General features: G+C 32.8%; 1 long non-coding RNA gene across 6 annotated transcripts in view; it reads left to right on the top strand.

Moving 5' to 3' along the window:
- Positions 1-21278, top strand: part of LOC116270512 — a 209179-nt gene that overhangs the window by 158546 nt on the left and 29355 nt on the right. For all 6 annotated transcript variants that reach the window (XR_004178567.1, XR_004178562.1, XR_004178564.1 and 3 more), the window contains exon 2: positions 20848-20935. This is a non-coding gene — a long non-coding RNA (uncharacterized LOC116270512). The remainder of the gene's footprint in view (positions 1-20847; positions 20936-21278) is intronic.

Here is a 21278-nt window from a genome sequence, read left to right on the forward strand (position 1 = left end):
TGTTTTTCAGTCACTGTCTGGCATTTGTTGAATGAACACATAGAATATGGCTTTTTAATGTATTAGGTGGAGCACTGCTAAATGGGGATCTACTTTAAATACACAAACATTGTAAGACCGTAAATCATTAAAACACCCTTTTTTTTAACTCTTCGTAATTATAAAGGGCCTATTAAATTCTAAATTAGTAAAGTCTATAAATAGTTTCAGGTAAAAAGATGTACATTTATAGATTACAAATCAGACACAATTATTGAACTTTTATTTAAAATTATCGTAAGAAACAAGTATTTTCTTACAAAGGTAATTCCTTAAGTTATTTATGCTGAAGTTCTCTGTGTTTGCTTTAGGTTTTCAAGAGAACTCCATTGTGTCAACTCAAGGACAGTCAACTTTGAGGGTGGGCGATAGAAAATTATTGTCATAGCTACTTTAAGCTCAGAAGCAAAACTCTACACATGTGCTCAAGCCTTATCTTCATTCATGAAGCATTTCACCTTAACCTGAGTAAAAGCCTGCAGTGACTAATTCCCACCTGAATTTTCTGTCATTCTTTTACTTCAGAAATATTTTGAGGCCTCTTAAAGGTGTAGACTTAGACCAAAAAAAAAAAAAAGGAATAAGTACTTAGAACTTCAGTTTCTAAGAGCTTCATAGGAATGAGTTTGATTTTCAAATCAGTCAATATTATTCAATTGCATCTTTTCCTGTTGACAAAAATAATTGATGGAAAATAAGCTTGTTCTATTTTCTTACCAAAATATGTAAATTATTAGTGGAATTCTATGGTTTGGAACAAGAATAAACTTGAATAAGAAAATTTAATTAAATGTGAGGCTGTGGGGAAATTATGTGTGGGGCAATAAGAAGAACCAAAACTCTAAACTCTTTCAGCGTATGCAGTATTTACTAAAACCTGCCAAATTTTGAATCCCTGTATAACCTGTGATGAAGCAAAATAGGAAAATTCAGCTTCTGTCTTAGTCTTCTATTCATACACATAATATTAGCTTGGGATGTTAAAGAAATATTTTAGTAACACCGCAAGAATTGCGGCCAACAAACTTTTCTGGATTATGTGCAAAACAATGACTAAAAGGAAATCTTATTCAGTAAGGGAACTTCTAAATTTTATAACTGTCAATTTTGGTAAAGGACAAGAAATAAAATTAAATTTCTAGTTTGTCAATGAATTCTGGTTTTGTTTCAGTCTAGTGTCATTTCACCATGAAGATATGCTGCATATCCTTAGCATGATAACATCACAGTAAAAAAAGTCAGGGTTGTTCTAATTTGAGCACGAACATTAAACAAACTCTTTGTGAATTGGCAAATGAAGTATTTGCACACCAGGAAAGGGATTTTTTTGAAGGCAAGGTGGTTTCAATTCCTTTCTACTGTTAAGAGGAGCCAGGGAGTAGATTTTGCACCAAGAGAGATTATACAGAAGAACTGGACATTTTAGTATTCCATGTTATTTTTGTTCATCTATTTTGAAGATAATTTTATGTTTTCATGCCCTCTTGTAGGTTATCTGTGTCATTGCTATTTTAGGCATGGAGAATGGAAGCTTTATTTAGTTATTTTTGTAAAGCACCTAGTAGGATTGTCAAATAAATTATGGATAAATACTTTTTAAATATCCAAAAATGTAAGAAGATGACTGGATTCTTCATATGTTTGTATCATTTTCTTTAATTTTTCAAAATGTTGTTTATATTCCCTACTGAAGTTGAAGATATATCAATCCAGCAGAGAATGTTCATTGTCACTGTTATTATACGCCCATATTGTAAGCTCTTGAATTTCATTAATACCACGGTAGTCATTTCCCTGGAGGTCTCCTTACACTTTATATATGCTGGGGTGTGTGTGTGTGCGTGCGTGTGTGTATATAGGTAGTACATATATAATATATATGTATCATATAATTATATAATTTTATATAGCTATATGTGTAATAAGAAAACATGCTGATTATATATCTTCAGGTTTTCTACTCAGTACTTAATATTTATGTTGCTTCTCATTGAGATAGGTATTACAGTAATAATTTTACTTATCCAGGAAGAAAAGGTAGAATCTAAACAGCTTCATTGTTGATACAGGATGTTTGCCTCTGTGCAGGTCTCTGATGTTCTGAACTTCGGTGTTATGATTTTTTTTTACATGATTATCCTGATTTATTTTATCTTCACACTCACTCTCATGTTTGCGAATGCTCATTTCTAATAAGACAGGTTGAATGGAAGTGAAGAAAATGTTTACCTCATAACCAAGAATAAGATTGGCTTTCGCTCTGAAAACCCATCACATAAGGGACCAGAGAAAGACAAATAGGCCACCGGGCATCAGTAGTAGTCATTTAACCTTGTTACCCCAAGCCTGGGAGGTAGCACAGCAAAGTAGTTGAGAGCTCAGATTATGTATTATTTTGATAAATGAGAATTTAATCTTGTCCCTGCCACTTTTTATCTGGATAACATTGGCCTTATGTTGTAGTTTTAAAAATACAAGGGCCTGCTTACAGGATTCCTTACAAAAAGAGTATAGCATCTCTTCTGATTAATAATTATCAACTCTCCTGATTAATGATTAGCTTCTCTTTACATCTTCCTAAACTGAGTCTTCATAACCTGTACTTTAATATTACATCTCTTTTCCTTTTTTGTACTAGGACTGTTTTTTGCGCGTGCACACACACACACACACACACACACACACAGCAAACACAAACAAAAACTAAAAAGCAGATTATGAAAGAATGTTCTTTGTATATATGAAAAAACAGCTAAGTCCAGCTAAAACATAATATACCACAGGAAAAGTTTAAAAGTCTTACTTTAATATGTAAATCTAGAAATTAGAAATATTGAAAAATCTCATTCAAGAGAAAACTATGGGATGTAATCGTGTGTGTGTATATATATATAGTGTATATATATATATCATGTATGTGTGTGTGTGTGTTTATGTCAAGATTCTAAAAGAGAAAATCAAGAGGGGAGAAAAAGAAAGACGAATAATATAGTTATATGATTGAATATTGATCTTGTCTTAGGTTTAGATGTGGTGATTGCAAATGTGTAAAGGACTGAAGAATTAATCACAATAAAAATCTCAGTCATAATTTTGCAGGAAATGATGTTACCTTGAAAAAAACTCCTCTAGCCTTGAAGTTTTACATTGAAAATATATGTTATCTTCTTGCCTGAACATTTATTTAGCTTCATTATTGAGTAAATAATGAGTAAATATAGTGGAAATAGATGCCTGAAACTTAGACTTTCATTGTGATGATAGGCAGTACTCCTAATGTCAATTATGTTGTCTGAAAAAGTCAGAAAAAATTAACAAAGAAATCTTTTTTGTGAATATGTGTAAATTATTAGTACTGCAATTTGTTTGAGAATGATGAGAATAGTTGAATTTACTCATACTTTAAAATTTTTTTCAATCAAAGCATGAAAATAATTATAATACTTTTAACATGAAAATAAACTAAAACAGCCAGTTTTATGTAATTTGGCAAATATGTTATAAAATCACAGGTGTGAGAATAATAAACCTTATTCTGAGACATCAGATATCATTTTTACTGATATTGGCAGCTGTTCTCAGTCCAAGACAATTTCATAATATGTGAATGTTTAAGCTGTGTACTATGGTCTAATAATCTTGTATTTCATTCTTTTCTCATAGTATTTTCTATAATAATTAAATTCAAAACACAACCAGATCCTAAAAATTAGCACTTATTTAAGTGATAGGAAAATACAATCAACCCTAGAGGACTTTTTATTAAACAAGACATTTTCATCTGGGTTTAATTTTTTTCTCATTGATGAGTGAATACAATTGAATCAACATGTATTTTGCTCATTTAGTGATCAGAATTTTAATATTTGAATTACTTATATTTATGAGAAAGAAAATGTTCCCTGACATCCCATTTATTCTTGAGGTGTGATTGTTTACCAAATTGCTCAATCTATGACTATGAGATCATAGGCCAATCATCTTCTTAGAATTGACTTTTACACCACATTCTGGGTTCCAGAAAATGATAATCTGTTCTTAAATTATTTTTTTTAATTTCAAAATCAGTAGTAACTTAGTTTGTGCTTATAACACCCTTGACAATAGGTATGGCAAAGTTTGGGTTACTGTAATTTTATAGATGCAATAACCAAGACCCAAAGTAGCTGGCCCAAAGTTCCTCCTCCTCAGGGCTCTTTCCACTAATCCAAAGAGGAAAAGAAACCAATTCTTAATTATCCAAGTTGTGAGAATTTGCAGAGTCAGTACCCTGATCTGGCATCAGTAGACAGTAATAGTGTCAAGAAGGAGGCCAGAGGCCATATACCACTAACCCTGCAACTTTCGGAGTCTTATCCATGTTTCCCACTGGCAAAAACATTTGCTTTTGCCTGAAGATACGGTTTAGAACTAAGAAAATTTATGGACACAAAGTCAACTGGCCAGCAGTCCCTAACTCAGCCTCTCCTAATTTCCCACTAAAATTATTATGCAGACAGTGAAAAATATAACAGTTCCTCAACATCAAACAGTTGGACTGACCATAAATCTATTTCTAGGATCTGAGAGAAATTTCTGCTTGCTAGAAGACTTCTTTCATGCTCTTTTGCTGGGAACAGTTTTAATTGCCAGCTGTGAAAGGTCCTTTGGGAGGGGACTGTTTTCATTCTCCAAACATCTTCCTGCTGACATCTCATTTTTTTTTCTGATGAAGTTTCTTTTTCTCTTTCGAGATACCATGTCTTCTTCAGTTTCATTCATGATGGTGAACTTAAAAAAATTCCTCTGTTTTCTAATAAATAATTCTCACCTATATTATCTTCTGTGACCCTGGAATAATATTCTGTTTTTTCCATTTGTATCTTTCTATGGAGGCTTTAGGTCTCTACTAAACAGAAAAATAGACAGCAATTTCTCTAAAGAAGACGTATTTTTTTTTTTCTGCCACCTAGAGTACCTTCTCCCTGCCTCCTCTGTTTCAGTATTTACCTGTCAGAGAACAATTGGGAAGACACAAATTTGAGCAAATCACATTCTGAAGAGTAAGGTGGGAATGGGAAAAATTTCACAAATAAAATATTTTGTAAGATAGCAGAAATTCAAGTATCAATAAATATTAGTAATTCTATTTTTAAGAAGTAGACAATGAGTACAGGAAGAGGCTTAGTCTAGAAAAATTACACAAATTGAAAATTTGTTCAATCAAGCAAGTGTGTTCTGTGTTGCTCACATATACCAGGAGAAGAGGTTCTGCTAGTACCAGATTACACAGAGCATGAAGACAAGGTCAACCCCACACTGGGTGTTGGTAAACATTGAATCTGGAAGGGTCTCTCTTTAGTTTTAGATAAGTGAGAAGAAAACCAAATTGGCTCAAGGTGGAAAATGGTGAAAAATGTAGAAAATGAATGTCACTCCTGAAAAGAACTAGTCTGAAAAGCCTTTACTAGGAAACAGATAAATTTATTTTAAAAGTATATGATCTGCATGATTAATCAACAGAGGCTGAAGACAACAGAATAGATAAAAAGGAAAGAGGGTGACATAAAATAGATTACCATTTTCAGTTTCCAGTCAAGTATGTAAGGAACTTGAAAGTCTCACTTTGTGCTAATAAGTAAAAAGCTGAACAAACTGCAAAAAAATCAACTTTTCGTAGATCCCTCAGAGAAGTGAGGTCACAGGGCAAACTACTGCCCCCGGAATGGGAGCGTCAGGTGAATGTAGAGAGTCACAAGGTACTGCAACAGAAACCTATAAGCAGAAATCTCCATGGACCAGGGCCAGAGTTAAGAGCTCCTAAATGGTAAATGATGAATTTCTAGACTGAGTGTGGACAAGTTTGAGTTAAAACTTCAAGAGACCCAGTCATAGGGGTGCCTTCACACTTCTGTGAATCTTACCTCGGCAAGCTTGATCAGATTCTTGCAGAATATTTGGGAGAAAAATCCCCTTATAGCACAGGCAGAGAGAAGGAGAAAGTGCCCAATTTGAAAGACTTCAGATCACTCTGTTTTTCACAAGGCCTGTCTTCAAGAGAAACTATTTTACCAAAACCTAACCTACTAGGGTTTTTTCGGAGCCTAACTGACCTGAAGGAAGGGCAGTACCCAACTCCAACCCACTCTAGTCATCCTGTTCCACCTAAGGTGAGGCAAATAAATTGAAGCACTGCTGAAGTTCACAGTCCATGGGTACAGGCTCACCAATAGACTGAGACTTAGTCATAGGGCTATAGAATAACCAAATTCTCCCCCAAACTTACCACACGTTACTAAAGACCTATTTAGCACAGTTCTTTTTACCCAGTACATCATGCCCAGCTTTTAAAATATTAAAAGGCATAGAGAAAGGAGAAAAAGCCTAGTGTGAAGAGACAGAGAAATAATCAGAAACAAATATGGAAGGAATGTTGAAATGATCAGATCAGGAATCTAAGCAACTATGGTTAATATGCTAAGGACTCTAAAGGATAAGTAGACAACATGCATGAAGAGATGGGCAATATGAGGAAAGAGATAAAAATTCTAAGGAAGAACTGAAAAGAAATGCTAGAGATGAAAAAACAACATTACACGAATGAAGCATGCCTTTGATGAGCTCAGGTTTCTGGATATGGCTAAGGAAAAGCTCTCTGAGAATGTATCAATTGGAACTTACAAACTGAAAAGCAAAGAGAAAAAAAGACAAAAACTGTGAGAAAACTAGAAAAGGTGTAACTTATGGATAGGGAATACCAGAAGAAGAAGAAAGAGAAAAAGAAACAGAAAAAATATTTAAAACAACCATGACTGAGAATGTTCCCCAAATAAATTCAGAAACCGAATCACAGATGCAGGAAGCTCAGAGTACACCTGTTATTTTTGTAGGAAAAACAGCAAAAAGAAAGAAAAAAAGAAACGAAAAGAAAATTCTAGGCATATCATTTTCAAACTACAGAAAATCAAAGATAAAGAAAATATATTAGAAGATTCCAGGGGACAAAAAACCTTACTCCTAAAAACCTTACTCCTAAAAACCTTTTAGGAGCTAGCTTTTGGTTTTGTCAGTTTTCTCTCTCTCAATGTCCTGTTTTCAATTTTATTAACTTATGCTGTAAATCTTTCTTTTCTTCTGCTTACTTTTGATTTACATTGCTCTTTTTATCTAGTTTCTTAAGATAGGAGCTTAGATTATTGATTTTACATTCTTTTTCTTTTGCAATATATGCATTCAATACTCTAAATTTCCCTCTAAACATTGCTTTTGCTGCATCCCCCAAATTTTGATGTTACATTTTAATTTTAATTGAGTTCAAAATGTTTTTAAATTTTTCTTGACAGTTTTTTGACCCATGGATTATTGAGACATGTTGCTTAATCTCTAACTGTTTGGGGAATTTCCAGTTATCTTTCTGTTGTTGACTTTTAGCTTAATTTCATTGTGGTCTGAGGGCAAACATTGTATGACTTTCATTGTATGACCATTCTTTCAAATTTAGTAAGATATGTTTTATGGCCCAGATTGTGGGCTATCTCGTTGAATGTTCCAGGTGAACTTGAGAAAAATGCATATTCTGCTGTTGTTGGATAAAGTAGTCTAGAGATATCCATTATATCCCACTGATTAATTATGTTCATTAGGTCAACTATGTCTTTACTGATTTAATGCCTGCTGGATCTGTCATTTCTGACATAGGGATGTTGATGTCTCCAACTATAATAGTGAATTCAACTGTTTCTCCTTGTAATTCTATCAGTTTGCTTCACATGTTAAGATGCTCTGTTGTTTTACATTACAATACATTTTGAGAAACTTTTAAAAACACAGCCTGTAGCAAGTTATAAATCGGTTTTCAATTTCTCTCCCCAACTTCTCATTAAAGTATGGTGAATAGGCATTTATATAGTTTCAGAATTATTTTCTTAACTCTGCAACTCTCGTCAAATACAAAAGTAACTACCTAATCAATATATTATGGTAACTTGTAAACTATGCTAATACTTCATTTATACATTTCACAGTTGTAGTAAGCACAATACATTTTGTTTCAAATAAAATATAGTCATTTTCTGTGTATACGATTACAACAACCCTCTCATGGCAATAAATCTGTCATATTTACTACACGAAGAAAGCAATAGTAAGTTCTAACTTACATGTATAAGACATTTATATTTAAATTACTATAGAAAAGCAAACTGGTATATTTTACATGCGCCACAATTCTAATTATAGGAAAAGTTTTTGTTTTTTTCAGGTATGTTTGTATATTTTCCAATTTGTTCAAATAGCTAATTATCACTGGAATTATTTAAAAATTATAAAACAGTCAGTACTTCTTTTAGGTGATGTAAGATTCAGCCAAAAACTTAACTTTGAAAATTTACATTGATATATTCTATATGTACCATATTCTAATGATGCAGACAGACTTTCCTCATTTTACATAAAGTTGTGGATTAGTTATAAAACAGTAAAATCTCAAAGTAAAATTTATTATACTTGAAATTGTCATATTCTTCAAATATATGATAAAGTAAATGTGTATAACCACTTTCTTTGATTCTCAAATGAAGGTAATAATGAATCACTATTTGCATCTCTGAAGTGGCAACGAAACAAGCAAAAAAATTGGATTAATGTCAACTCTAGCTTGAGAGGTTAATGTCTATAGCAAAGGAGAGTTGACAAATTTTATATGTGAGCCAAAAGCATGAATTTTTTACTTACTTTAGAAAAACAAATGGCTAACAACAGAAAGCCTGTGTCATATTCCATGTAGATATTCCTCTAAGAGTTGGTAGGTATTCCATTCTCCATTCACTTATTCATTTACTAACATCTAATATGTACCAAGAACCATGGTAGGCACTATAAAAGTTTTTTTTAAAAAGATCTTTAGCTTCTAGTAACCTTGCTAATAACAATTACAGATTCTAGACAAAGTGAAACAAAACAAAACTCTTTGAAGGAATGGAAGAGTGAATAAAAAGGCAGAAACTTGGCCAGGCATGGTGGTTCACAGGTTCAATCCCAGGACTTTGGGAGGCCAAGGCAGGTGGATAACATGAGGTCAGGTGTTCAAGACCAGCCTGTCCAACATGGAGAAACCCTGTCTCTACCAAAAATACAAAAATTAGCCAAGTGTGATGAAGCATGCCTATAATCCCAGCTGCTTGGGAAGCTGAGGCAGGAGAATCACTTGAACCCAGGAGGCGGAGGTTGTGGTGAGCCCAGATCACGCCATTGCATTCCAGTCTGGACAACGAGAGTGAAACTCTGTCTCAAAACAAAAACAAAACAAAACAATAAAAGGCAGAAACTTGAAGAAGGGGAGTTACACTAGGTGAGATCCACATTTAACCAGCTTGTCAATGAGGACTCTCCTGGTCTATTCCATGTGCGGAAGATAAAGCTAAAGGAAAAAGTGTCATTCTTATTGGCTGACAAGCCAGAGATTGGAATATGGTGCTTCCAGAATGTCTGGAAACAAAACAAAGCAAAACAAAACAAAACAAAAACAAAAAAATCCCTGAAAAGAGGGATTCATAATGTTGTGAGGCTGAAAAATCTGCAAGCAAATTTTTCCAAGTTTCATTTTGACCAATAATAGTGAATGCACTTTAGAAGACCAAGAAGCCTACACTAAAAAAAAAAAAAAAAAAAAAAACAGCTGGAAGGTTAGTAGGGTTAATAGAGGTGAGCAGACAATTCAGTAGTCACAGTCACATACCACAAAGAGTTTGGAATTAATTCCAACCAAGTTAGAGGGACTTGGAAAACACATCACACTTTTGCAAACTGATATGTGTTAGGAGCAAGAATTATGTCATGCTCACTTTTAAAGTTTTGTCCTATAAGTAAGGAAAATATTAAAATGGATACATTATATGAAAATAAAACAAAAGACAAGGTACATTTACTTAATATACAATCAAAACTTAGTAGATACATGAAGAAGCAGAAAAATGTAACCAATAATCACAAGGACAATTAATCAGTAGATATTAAAATTATTAGGTGACAAAGAATTTTAAATAACTATAATGGCTAGAGGTTCTGCAGGGAAAAAATGAATAACATGGCTGAAGTGATGGGTAATATCAGTAGAGATAAAAAACTCAAAATGAATGACGTGGAAATCATAGGACCCAAATATGTATATTATGTGGTTTGTCTGTGTCCCCACCCAAATCTCATCTTGAATTGTAGCTCCCATAATTCCCACATGTCATGGGAGGGTCCCAGTGGGAGATAATTGAATCTTGGGGGCAGTTTCCCCCATACTGTTCTCATGGTAGTAAATAAGCCTCATAAGACCTGATGGTTTTATAAAGGGAATCCCCTTTCACTTGGCTCTCATTCTCCTCTCCTGTCTGCTGCCATGTAAGATGTGAATTCACCTTCTGCCATGATTATGAGGCTTCCCCAGCCACGTGGAACTGTGAGTCCATTAAAAGTCTTTTTCCTTATAAATTACCCAGTCTCAGGTATGTCTTTATCAGCAGCATGAAAATGGACTAATACAATATAGGTACATTAAATTTGCATTAGATTAAAAAATGAAGAAGAAAGGACTAGTGAACTTTAAAACAGTTAAACAGAAAGCATTCAAATTGAAGCATAAAGAAAGAAAATTTATAAATGAACAGCACTTTATCACCCGTGTGACAGTATCAAATGTTCTAAAAACACTTGATTGAAGTCCTAGAGGCAGAGGAAGGTATGTGTCAGTTTTTATGCCAGTACTGTGCTGTTTTAGTTAATACAACTTTTTAGTATATTTTAAAGTCTGATAGTATGATGGATCAAGTTTTTTTCTTTTTGCTCAGGAGTACTTTGACCTTTGAGGTCTTTTCTGGTTCCATACAAATTTTAAGATTTTTTATCTATTTCTGTGAAGAAGGCCATTGGTATTTTGATAGGGGTGCATTGAATCTGTAGATTGCGTAGTACGGTTATTTTAACAATATTCATTTTTCTGGTTTATGAGCATTGGGTGGATAAATTAATCTATGTGTCTACAGCTAACTGATTTTTGACAGAGGTGACAAGAACAGTCGTCGGGGAAAGGATTATCTCTTCAATAAATGGTACTGAGAAAACTGGATATTTCATGCAGAAGAATGAAACTAGGCCTGCACCTGTCATCCTATACAAAAATAAACTCAAAATGGATAAAGACCTAAATGTAAGACCCAAAAACTATAAAACTATTAGAAAAAAATATAAGAGAAACACTTTAGGGTATTGATTTGGGGAATACATTTAAAGAAGACCTCACAAGTACAGGCAACAAAAGTAAAAATAAACAAATGAGATTGTATCAAACTAAAGAGCCTCTGTACGGCAAAGAAAACAATCAAAAACAGAGTGAAAAGGCAACTATAGAATGGGAGAAAATATTTGCAAACTATTCATCCAACAGGAAATTAACACCCAGAATACAGAATAAACTCGAACATCCTATCAGTAAAAAAAAAAAAAAAAAAAAAAACCAACAATCTAGTTTAAAAATGGGGAAATGATTTGAACAGACATTTTTGAAAGAATACATACAAATGGTAAACAAATATATGCAAAAAATGCTTAACATCACGAATAATCAGGGAAATGCATATCAAAACCACAATAAGGTATCATATCACCCCAGTTCAGATGGCTACCATCAAAAAGACAAAAAAAAATCCATTAACATAAAGGAAAGGAAGTCAATATACCAAAGAGACACCTGCACACCCCCATGTTCATTGCAGTGTTATTCACAATAGTCAAGATATGGAATCAACCTATGTGTCCAACGACAGATGAATAGATTTTTAAAAACATGATATATACATCATGGAATACTATACAGCCATAAAAAAGATAGAATTATATCATTTGTAGCAGCCTAAATGGAACTGGAGGACATTATGTTAAGTGAAGCAAGCATGTTAACAGAAAGCTAAACACTGTATATTTTTATTCGTATGCAGAAGCTCAAGTATGTGGATCTCATAGAAGTAAAAAGTAGAGCAGAGAATACTAGAGGCCGGGAAGTGCCCAGAGAAGGGGAAATGGGGAGAAATTTGTTAAAGGATGCAAAATTACAGCCAGATACAAGGAATAAGTTGTAATGATATATAGCACTGGAGGATGACTGTGCTATCTATCTATCTATCTATCTATCTATCTATCTATCCATCCATCCATCCATCTATCTAGTTTCAAATAATGAGAAAGAAGATATTAAATGTTACCAACACAAGGAAATGATAAATGTTTGAGATGATGGATATGCTAATTACCTGGATCTGATCACTATACAAAATATGTAGCAAAACCTCACTATGTACCCCATAAATATGTCAATTCAAAAAGAATAAAAAAGAAAGTAGGCAGAGATAGTGGTAGGTACTTATTACATCCTACCTGCAAGGGAACAATGGTAAAAAGTTGGCTATGTCTCATGAGAAACATTCCTTTCAGAATAAAAGAGAACTATATTTTTAAGGTACCACCTTCCAAAAAACAAACAAACAAAAACCCAAAACAATAAAAATCCCTGTCAACCTATAATTTTATATCCAGCAAAAATATCCTTCAAAAATGAAGAGAGGATGACGTACCATGTTTGGATTAAAAGAAAAAAATTAAAGAATTGTTGCATACTTGAACTATAAGAAGGGCTAAAAAGGAAATTTTAGGTTAAAAGGAAATTATGTCAGATAAATGTACCAAAAAAGTGAACACTGAAAAGAAATAAAACATTTTTAAACTATCATTTTTTGTTAAATTTCTTAAAAGTTGATTGGCTTATTAAAGCAAAAATAATAACAGTGTATTTCTAATAATATATAAACAGAAAAATATGTATATATGTAACACATACTTATATATCTGTATATTTATATCTGTATATAGTAGCAAAATATATAACAATAACAGTGAGAATTATAAAAGGGACTATAAATTGATTTATATTGTTTTAATGTTTTTATGTATTTATAAGGTATTACAATATTAATGCTGGGTAGACTATGATAATTTAAGTATGCATATTGCTCTCCAAGAGAAACAACTGAAAATATAGTACACAGTGATATATCTAAAAAGTCAATAGATAGAAAAGTGGGATTCTAAAAGATGCTTGATTACCCTAAGAAAAGAAAAGAAAAAAAAGATTAAAAAAGAGAGGGACAAATTGAAAACCAAAGACAAGATGTAGATTTAATCCCAATCATATCAATAGCTAACTAATAACCAAGGTAAATTAATAACTAATGTAAATAAATTGTTACAATTAAAAGAGATGTCAGTCTGGGTATGGGAGCAATATTCAGCTGTAAGTTGTCTAAAACAGATGTCCTTTTTATATAAAGACATATATAGTTTGAAAGTAAAAAGATAGTAAAATAATTTCCATACAAATATCAAGAAAGAAGGAGACATTAATACAAAAGTATTATCAAAGATAAAGAGAGTCGTTTCACAATATTGGAAAGATCAAATCAACAAAATTATTGCAGTTTTAACTTGAAAGACATGGGTTTAAGCTGTGTGGGTCCACTTCTATGCAGACTTTTTTCTCTCCTCTGCCGTCTTTGAGACAGCAGGACGAAATCCTTCTTTTCCTCAGCTGACTCAATACGAAGATGATGAGGATGAAAACCTCTATGAGAATCCACTTCCACTTAATGAATAGTAAATACGCTTTCTCTTCCCTATGATTTTCTTAATATAATTTTCCTTTTTCTACATTGCTTTATTGTAAGAATACAGTTTATAATACATATAACAGACAAAATATATGTTAATAGACTGTTCATGTTATTGGTAAGGCTTCCAGTCAATAGTAAGCCATTAGTAAAGTTTTGGAGGAGGCAAAATGTATACATGGATATTCACCTATACTAGGAGTCAGTGTCCCAACCTTCATATTGTTCAAGGGTCAACTGTATAACAAAATAATAGAACTTAAATATATATAAAACAAAAGTTTACATATCTAAAGTTAAACAAATCAATTGTATCTATTAAAGGCTTTAGCACCCTTCTCTAAATAATTAGTAGAACTAGAAGAAGAAAAAAGTGGTAGGAATATATAAGATTTGAGCAATATTATCAGCTAATTGATAATTCCAGAACACTATTGCAACTTTCTTTTTATGTAGATACAGAACATTTGGCAAGAAAGACTGTATTTAGCTGTTTCAATAAAATTCAAAAGACTCGAATCATAGAAAGTGAGTTCCCTAAGTTAATAGAATTAACTTAGAATTTAATAACAGTAAGATATATAGAAATCTTCAAGTATTTGCAGATTAGTCAACACACTTCTGAACAATTTACAGATAAAAAAGAAACAATTAAGAAAGTTAAAACATGATTAATTGAATAATACAAATATATCAAAATTTGCAAGATGAAGCTAAAACATTACTTAGAAAAAGTGTGTAAGTTGAAATGTGTATGTTTGAAAAAACAAATGTTTGAAATCAATAATATAAGCTTCCAATTTATGAAGCTTGGAAAAAAGGAGCAACTTAAACTCAGAGTAAGTAGAAAGAAGGAAATAAAATCCTCACACTAAAACCTTATTAACCTCAGTCCCTATTACCTGAAACAACATATCTAGTTTTAAAAAATTGTGAGCATGACAAATGGGAATAAATAAAACGGTCTGAAGAGAAATCAAATATCAGAACCATGCTTTATTATGAAACAGATGTTGCAATTTTCAGGGAGGGAACAAAATAACTACAGTTAATATAATAAAGGATCTAGTGAAAAAAGTATACAACACGTAAGAACAGATGGGTAATGTAAGCAGAAATGTGTAAACTCAAAGAATTTTTTTAAATGCTTGAAATAAAAAACACTGTAACAGAAATAAGCGAGGCTGAGGCTGGAGGATTACTTGAGGCCAGAAATTTGAGACCAGCCTGGACAACATAGCAAGACACCATCTTTACAAATAAAAAATAAATTTAAAAAAGTAAAAAAACTTTAAAAATTTTTCTAAAAAGAATGTCTTTGATAGGCTCCTTAATAGACTGCACACGGGCAAAGAAAAACTCAATGAGTTTGAAGATATATTAATGTTAATAAACACTTCCTAAATTGAAAAGAAGAAAATAAAATAAAACCAGAGCAGCACATCCAAAAATTATGAGGCAATTTTTAAAAGTATAACATATGTATAGTTGAAATACCAAAACAAGAGAGAAGCAGCAGAATACGTATTTGAAGTAAAAATAGATGACAACTTTTCAAAACTAATGATAGACAAAACACATGGGTGAAGTATAGATTTTTAAGGGTAGTGAAACTCTTCTATGTAATACTATAATGGTGAATAAATAGCAATATGCATTGTCAAAACCCGTATCAACTTAATCCGTGCAAACTTTCAAAGAATCATTTGATGGGTTGGAGGATACCAGAATGAAATGCAGAATGTGACAAAGCAATCCAACTCTATCGTAAATGTATAAAACAAACTTACTGAAGTGAGTAAGCAAAAAGGTGCTGACCTAAGTAATTTTGGAACTGAGTAGTGTGTGAGAATAAGAGCTAAAGAACTAAAGAGCAATACATAAAGCACTGTACTCTAGCTGATGAAATGGTTTCCTAGGGAATACAAATGAAGAGTTCTGATACTTTTATACATACACATTGTAATTGAACAAGTAAGTAAATGGATAGAAGAGAGTACGAGCCAGGCTTCTTGCTGTTGGAGTGCAACCTTAAATATAAGCAAGAGGATGAGGATATAATCATCCCTGTGGTAATGCATTACAGTTGGAGACAGCAGTATGAATTCCTAATTAGCTACAGTGGCTCACACCTGTAATCCCAGCACTTTGGGAGGCTGAGGCAGGTGGATCACGAGGTCAAGAGATTGAGACCATCCTGGCCAACATGGTGAAACTCCATCTCTACTAAAAATACAAAAAATAGCTGGACGTTGTGGCCCATGCCTGTAGTCCTAGCTACTCAGGAGGCTAAGGCAGGATAATTGCTTGAACCAAGGAGGCGGATGTTGCAGTGAGCTGAGATTCCACCACTGCACTCCAGCCTGGTGACAGAGTGGGACTCTGTCTCAAAAAAAAGAAGAAATATATATGGGTTGGTATACATGTTTCTCTTACTTTTTCAGCTAAGAGGACTTAGAAGCAATGACACCCCAGTAGAGATAAGCATACCACCTAGTACCCAGATCTTGTTTTTTAATAACATTTTCCAGTAAAAAGGAAATTTTTTTGGAAAAAGTCATTTTACTGTTTACATTGGTGATTCATTTACATTGGCTATTCATAGAACTGGGGAAGAAAAATATGCAAGGTAAGCCTGTAGCATTTTGTATTGCCAGAAAACAAAAAAGTGCTAAACAAAAGAAAATCCCACAATGATGTAGATATGTCAATGGACCACAGAAGCCAACTGAAAGAACTCCAATGGGGGAACAATTGAAGCAATGAAATAAATGAAAGAGTATTGAATTATCAACAAAAGTATAAGATAAATATCTATGAGTCTATACTAATATGAATACATAATTGAAAAAATAAGGCATTATTTTAATTAATTTTTTAATTATTTAATTATTAATAAGGAGATTAAACAAACCTGCTATGCAGAATAAGTCCAAATAATTTATATAAAGTAGTTACTCTGACCTCAAGGAGGTGGAGCTTAACTCCCCACTCCTACAGTATGGGCTGTACATAGATACTTTCTCCTAAATAGTCTAGTATGGAAAGGGAGAAAAATATTAACTTTACAGTGGAAAACGCAAACTTTACATCAGCCAGGTGGTCAAGATTAACATCAACAGTGATAATTCACATTAGGATATACACTTTATATGATGTAATTAAAAGAAATACTTTAGCTTTTTAATCATTCCTGACAAATCACATAGCCTCAGTCACAGCATGAGAAAAACAATATAAATCTTGATTGAGGGACATTCTTCAAATGCCTTCTCAAAACTATCAAGGTCATCAAAAACAAGGTAAGTTTGAAACACTTTAGAAGCCTAAAGAGACACGATAACTAAATGTAATGTGGCATCCTATATGGGATGTTGGAAAAGAAGGAAGAATACTAGGTAAAAATTAAAGAAAGCTGAATAAAATGCAGACTTTATTCAATAAAAATGTATTAATATTGGTTTGTTAATTGTAACAAATCTACCATTCTAACATAAGATGTTAATAATTAGGGGAATGGCATGTGGAGTACATTGAACCCTCTGTCCTATCTTCACAATGCTTCTATAAGTTCCAATCTATTACAAAATAAAAAGTTTATATAAAAGTGAAAATAAATTATAACAGGATCTCACTATCTGGAGTAAACTGATTTTTAAAAATAAAAATTTAAATACATGTATATTAATCTGTCAGGAGTTATATATACATATCATTTTGGGAATTTCAGGGGCTATGAAATCCAACAGTAATATTACTTTTATTGAGCACAATACTAGAACTTTGCAGGCATTATCTTACATGTCAAAAAAGCCTGCAACGCAAATGCTCTTATGCTAAACAAACTGAAGTTAATTTTTTTATTCTAATTTCAAAATTAGTGGGAATATACTCACTTCTAGTTTCCTTTATCATACACCATTTCCAATTTTGGTTTCTTTCATCCTTTTCTTTCTCCATATAGTAATCATCTTACAGATTATATTATGCATCTGAGAAATATGTAAAGCCTTTATAGTTTCTAAGATCAACAGTAATATAATTCAACTCAATTAGAATTATTGTTCACTACAAATAAAGCGTGCTTCCCTTCTTTAAAAAAAAAGAATCTAATTTTCTTTCTCTTATGCTATCCAGTTATATATATTATATATATAATACACCTTGTCATCAGTGGTTTGCAATAATGCCTTTCTTGAGTGCATAAGTGGATCAATGTATTGTTTTTTTCTGTTACAATGGTCTGTGTATTCATGTACTGATACTGCACTATTTTAACCATAAAGGCTTTGTGATATGCTTTAATATCTGGTTAAGTTATTCTTCATTTCTCGCTTTTATTTTTCTGGGATTTCCTAGCTATTCTTGCTTTTTTATTCTAGTGAACTTCATAGTTTGTCTAGCCCCAAAGGGGAAAAATAAGCCCAGTGGTATGTTTAAGGTTGTGTTAACAGCAATTTGCTGTATGTTTCAAACTAGCAAGAAGAGATTTGTATTGTTCCCAAAACTAAAGTAAATATTTGAGGCAACAATATCCCAATTACCCTAATTTGATAATTACACATCCTATATAAGTATAAAAATATCATGTGCACCCCCAAAATATTCACACCTAATATATATGAATACAAAAAAACTACCAGTCATGGGAAAAGGCACAAAATTAAAACATTTAATGAAGATAAACATCAATAAATCAAACTGATAGAGAAAAAATATTTCATTAAATTTGTAAATTAGGAAGACCACCCTGACCAACATGGAGAAATGCCACCTCTACTAAAAATACAAAATTAGCCGGGCTTGGTGGCGCATGCCTGTAATCCCAGCTACTCAGAAGTCTGAGGCAGGAGAATCGCTTGAACCCGGGAGGTAGAGATTGCGGTGAGCCAAGATCGTGCCATTGCACTCCAGCCTGGGCGACAAGAGTGAATGGAGCATTTCTTCCATTATATCTTCTTTAATGGTTTTAATATATTGAAGACTATTAATTTTTATAATTTCATAACTCCTTATTTTACTATATTATTTTGCTTATGCTAGTATTGAATTGATACTTTCAGGTTTTTCTACATATGCTATCATATTATCTGCAAGTAGAGATAATTTTACGTTTTTCTAACTTTTTACCTTTACTTTCTTTTGGCTATTTGCATTGGCTATTACATCTATACAATATTAAATAAAAGGAAAAATAAAGAACATCCTTATTTTATTTGACATTATTGGAAAAAAATCCAATGTCTGTCTATTAAGGAAGATGTTGGTCTTGTGGTTGAAAAATACATAAATACATACATATACATAAGACACACTGAATGGCACAAAGTAGGCTTGAAGAAATAGAGAGGTTAAATATATTCTTGCATGGTAATACTCAACATCATAAAGACAAAAATTCTTCCTAAATTAATTTACAAATTTAACAAATTTTTTTTCTGGATCCATTTGATGTATTGATGTGTATCCTCATTAAATTGTTGTAGTTTTGTACCTTTTTCCATGACTGGTAATTTTCTTTGTTATTGATATATATTAGTTGTGCACATATCTACATATGTGCATACATACATAAAATATGTATACACACAAATTGACTCAGCATGTTAAAAAAACAATGATATATAATCGAACTATATGCCCTTTTAACATTAATGAATATTCATGTTAAACTCATTTTACATTGAAATGTAAAATATATATTGCATTAATATATATGATTGAATTTTTTTAACATTAATGTGTATTGAATTTTTGTTAAATGCCTGTTCACATTTACGAATATATCATATGATCTTTATCCTTGTCTCTGCTAATAAAATTGATTGCATTAATGAATTTCCTTAGTTAATATCACCTTTGCTTTCCTGGAGTGAACCCTTCTTAAATAAAATGTGGGATTCTTGATGTGCTGCTAGTTGTTTGCTGATATTTCATTTAAGATTTTCAAGTTGATATTCACATGTGAGACTGGTTTGTAGTTTTCTCTTCCTCAAGGAATGTGTCTGTCACCTTTACTAAGGTGGAAGCTCTTGAGGGTATGTTCAACAGCAATTTTTTTATACAGGCTGAGTGTCCAACAATTCTATTCATTTCTAACACCAACTACCTGGAGTCAGCACAGACTCCACAAGTTAAGGGGCTCAGTCTACCATAAGACTGTCCTCACTTCAAATACTAGCAGCAAGTCCAGCATCTTTAGGTTACTTGTCATTCTGACCATATTCAAGGGATCCCATGACCTACTTTCGCTTTTGATGATTTTCTAGAATCACTCACAGAACTTACAGAAGTCACTGAAAGCACTGTATCGTATAACCAAATGGAAGATACAGATGGGGCAAGATATTTGTTGAGGAAGTAAAGGGGATACACAGCTTCCATGTCTTCTGTAGGCATACCGCCTTCCTAGAGCATCATTATTTTTACCAACCCAGAAGTTTCCTGAACTTAGTTGTTTCAGAGTTTTATCTGGATGTTTGTTACATAGGCATGATTGGCTAAATCACTGGCCATGGGATTTGAGATCAATCACCAGCCCCCTTCTCTTTCCCGGAGGCCAGAAAGTGGTGCTGAAAGTTTCAACTCTATATTCAAGTGCTTGGCATTATTTCTGGAGTGGCCAGTTTCTCCCTGGAAACTGTCAAAGACCCCACTGTGAGTCACCTTGTTAGCCTAAGCTCAGGTATGTTACAAACAGGTTCACTATGAATAACAGAAGACACTTTTATCACCCAGAAAATTCCAAGTGGTTTAGAAGCTCTGTGCCAAGAACTAGAAACAAAGACCAAATATATATTTTTTATTGTACCACAGAGATCATACTGTGTATTTTTTTTAGTGGCTAGTCAATATAGTGACTAGCACCAGTAGTGGGTGCAAATAATTATGTATTAAATGAGTGAATACAAGAGTGAATGAGCTATATTAGTTTCAACTAAGCTGTGGTTTATTTCAGGGAGGAAATTTGAACTTGCTCTATGTACATGATATTTGGGAATGTTAATTTGTTGAATGTCCTTTAAGAGTTTCCCAAAGAACAGGTTACTGAAATCCCAGGACTTTCAATCCTGATTTAAGAATCACCAAAGGCTTTTCATCAAAGTTTTCATTGTAACTTATCAAGTCTACAGGTATTTGAAAGCATGAACCTTGCACTGATTCAAGAAGGAAGACATTCGGGAGAGGTCCAAACATCAGATTTTCTTACACAGGTACAGATTAAGAGGGTTTTTAATTTCTATTTTATTTTATTATTTTTATTATTTTAGAGATAGGGGCATCAATATGTTGCCCAGGTTGGACTCCAACTCCTAGGCTCCAACAATCCTCCTGACTCAGCCTCCTCTATAAGAGACTTGTCACTGCACCCAGTGGACATTTTAAGTGTTTTTAATTGTATTTTCTTTAAAGATTTTAAATTCTAGATTCTCTTTCTCTCCCTCTCTACGTGTATGCATATGTATATAATCTCCCATGTATATCAATGTGAAAAGTTCTAGTTTTTAGATCAGTTTGAGAATAGAAACCAATTCAATTTGACAGCCATACCTGATA

Source organism: Papio anubis, chromosome 1 (assembly GCF_008728515.1).
Source record: "Papio anubis isolate 15944 chromosome 1, Panubis1.0, whole genome shotgun sequence".
NCBI classification, from domain to species: Eukaryota; Metazoa; Chordata; class Mammalia; order Primates; family Cercopithecidae; genus Papio; species Papio anubis.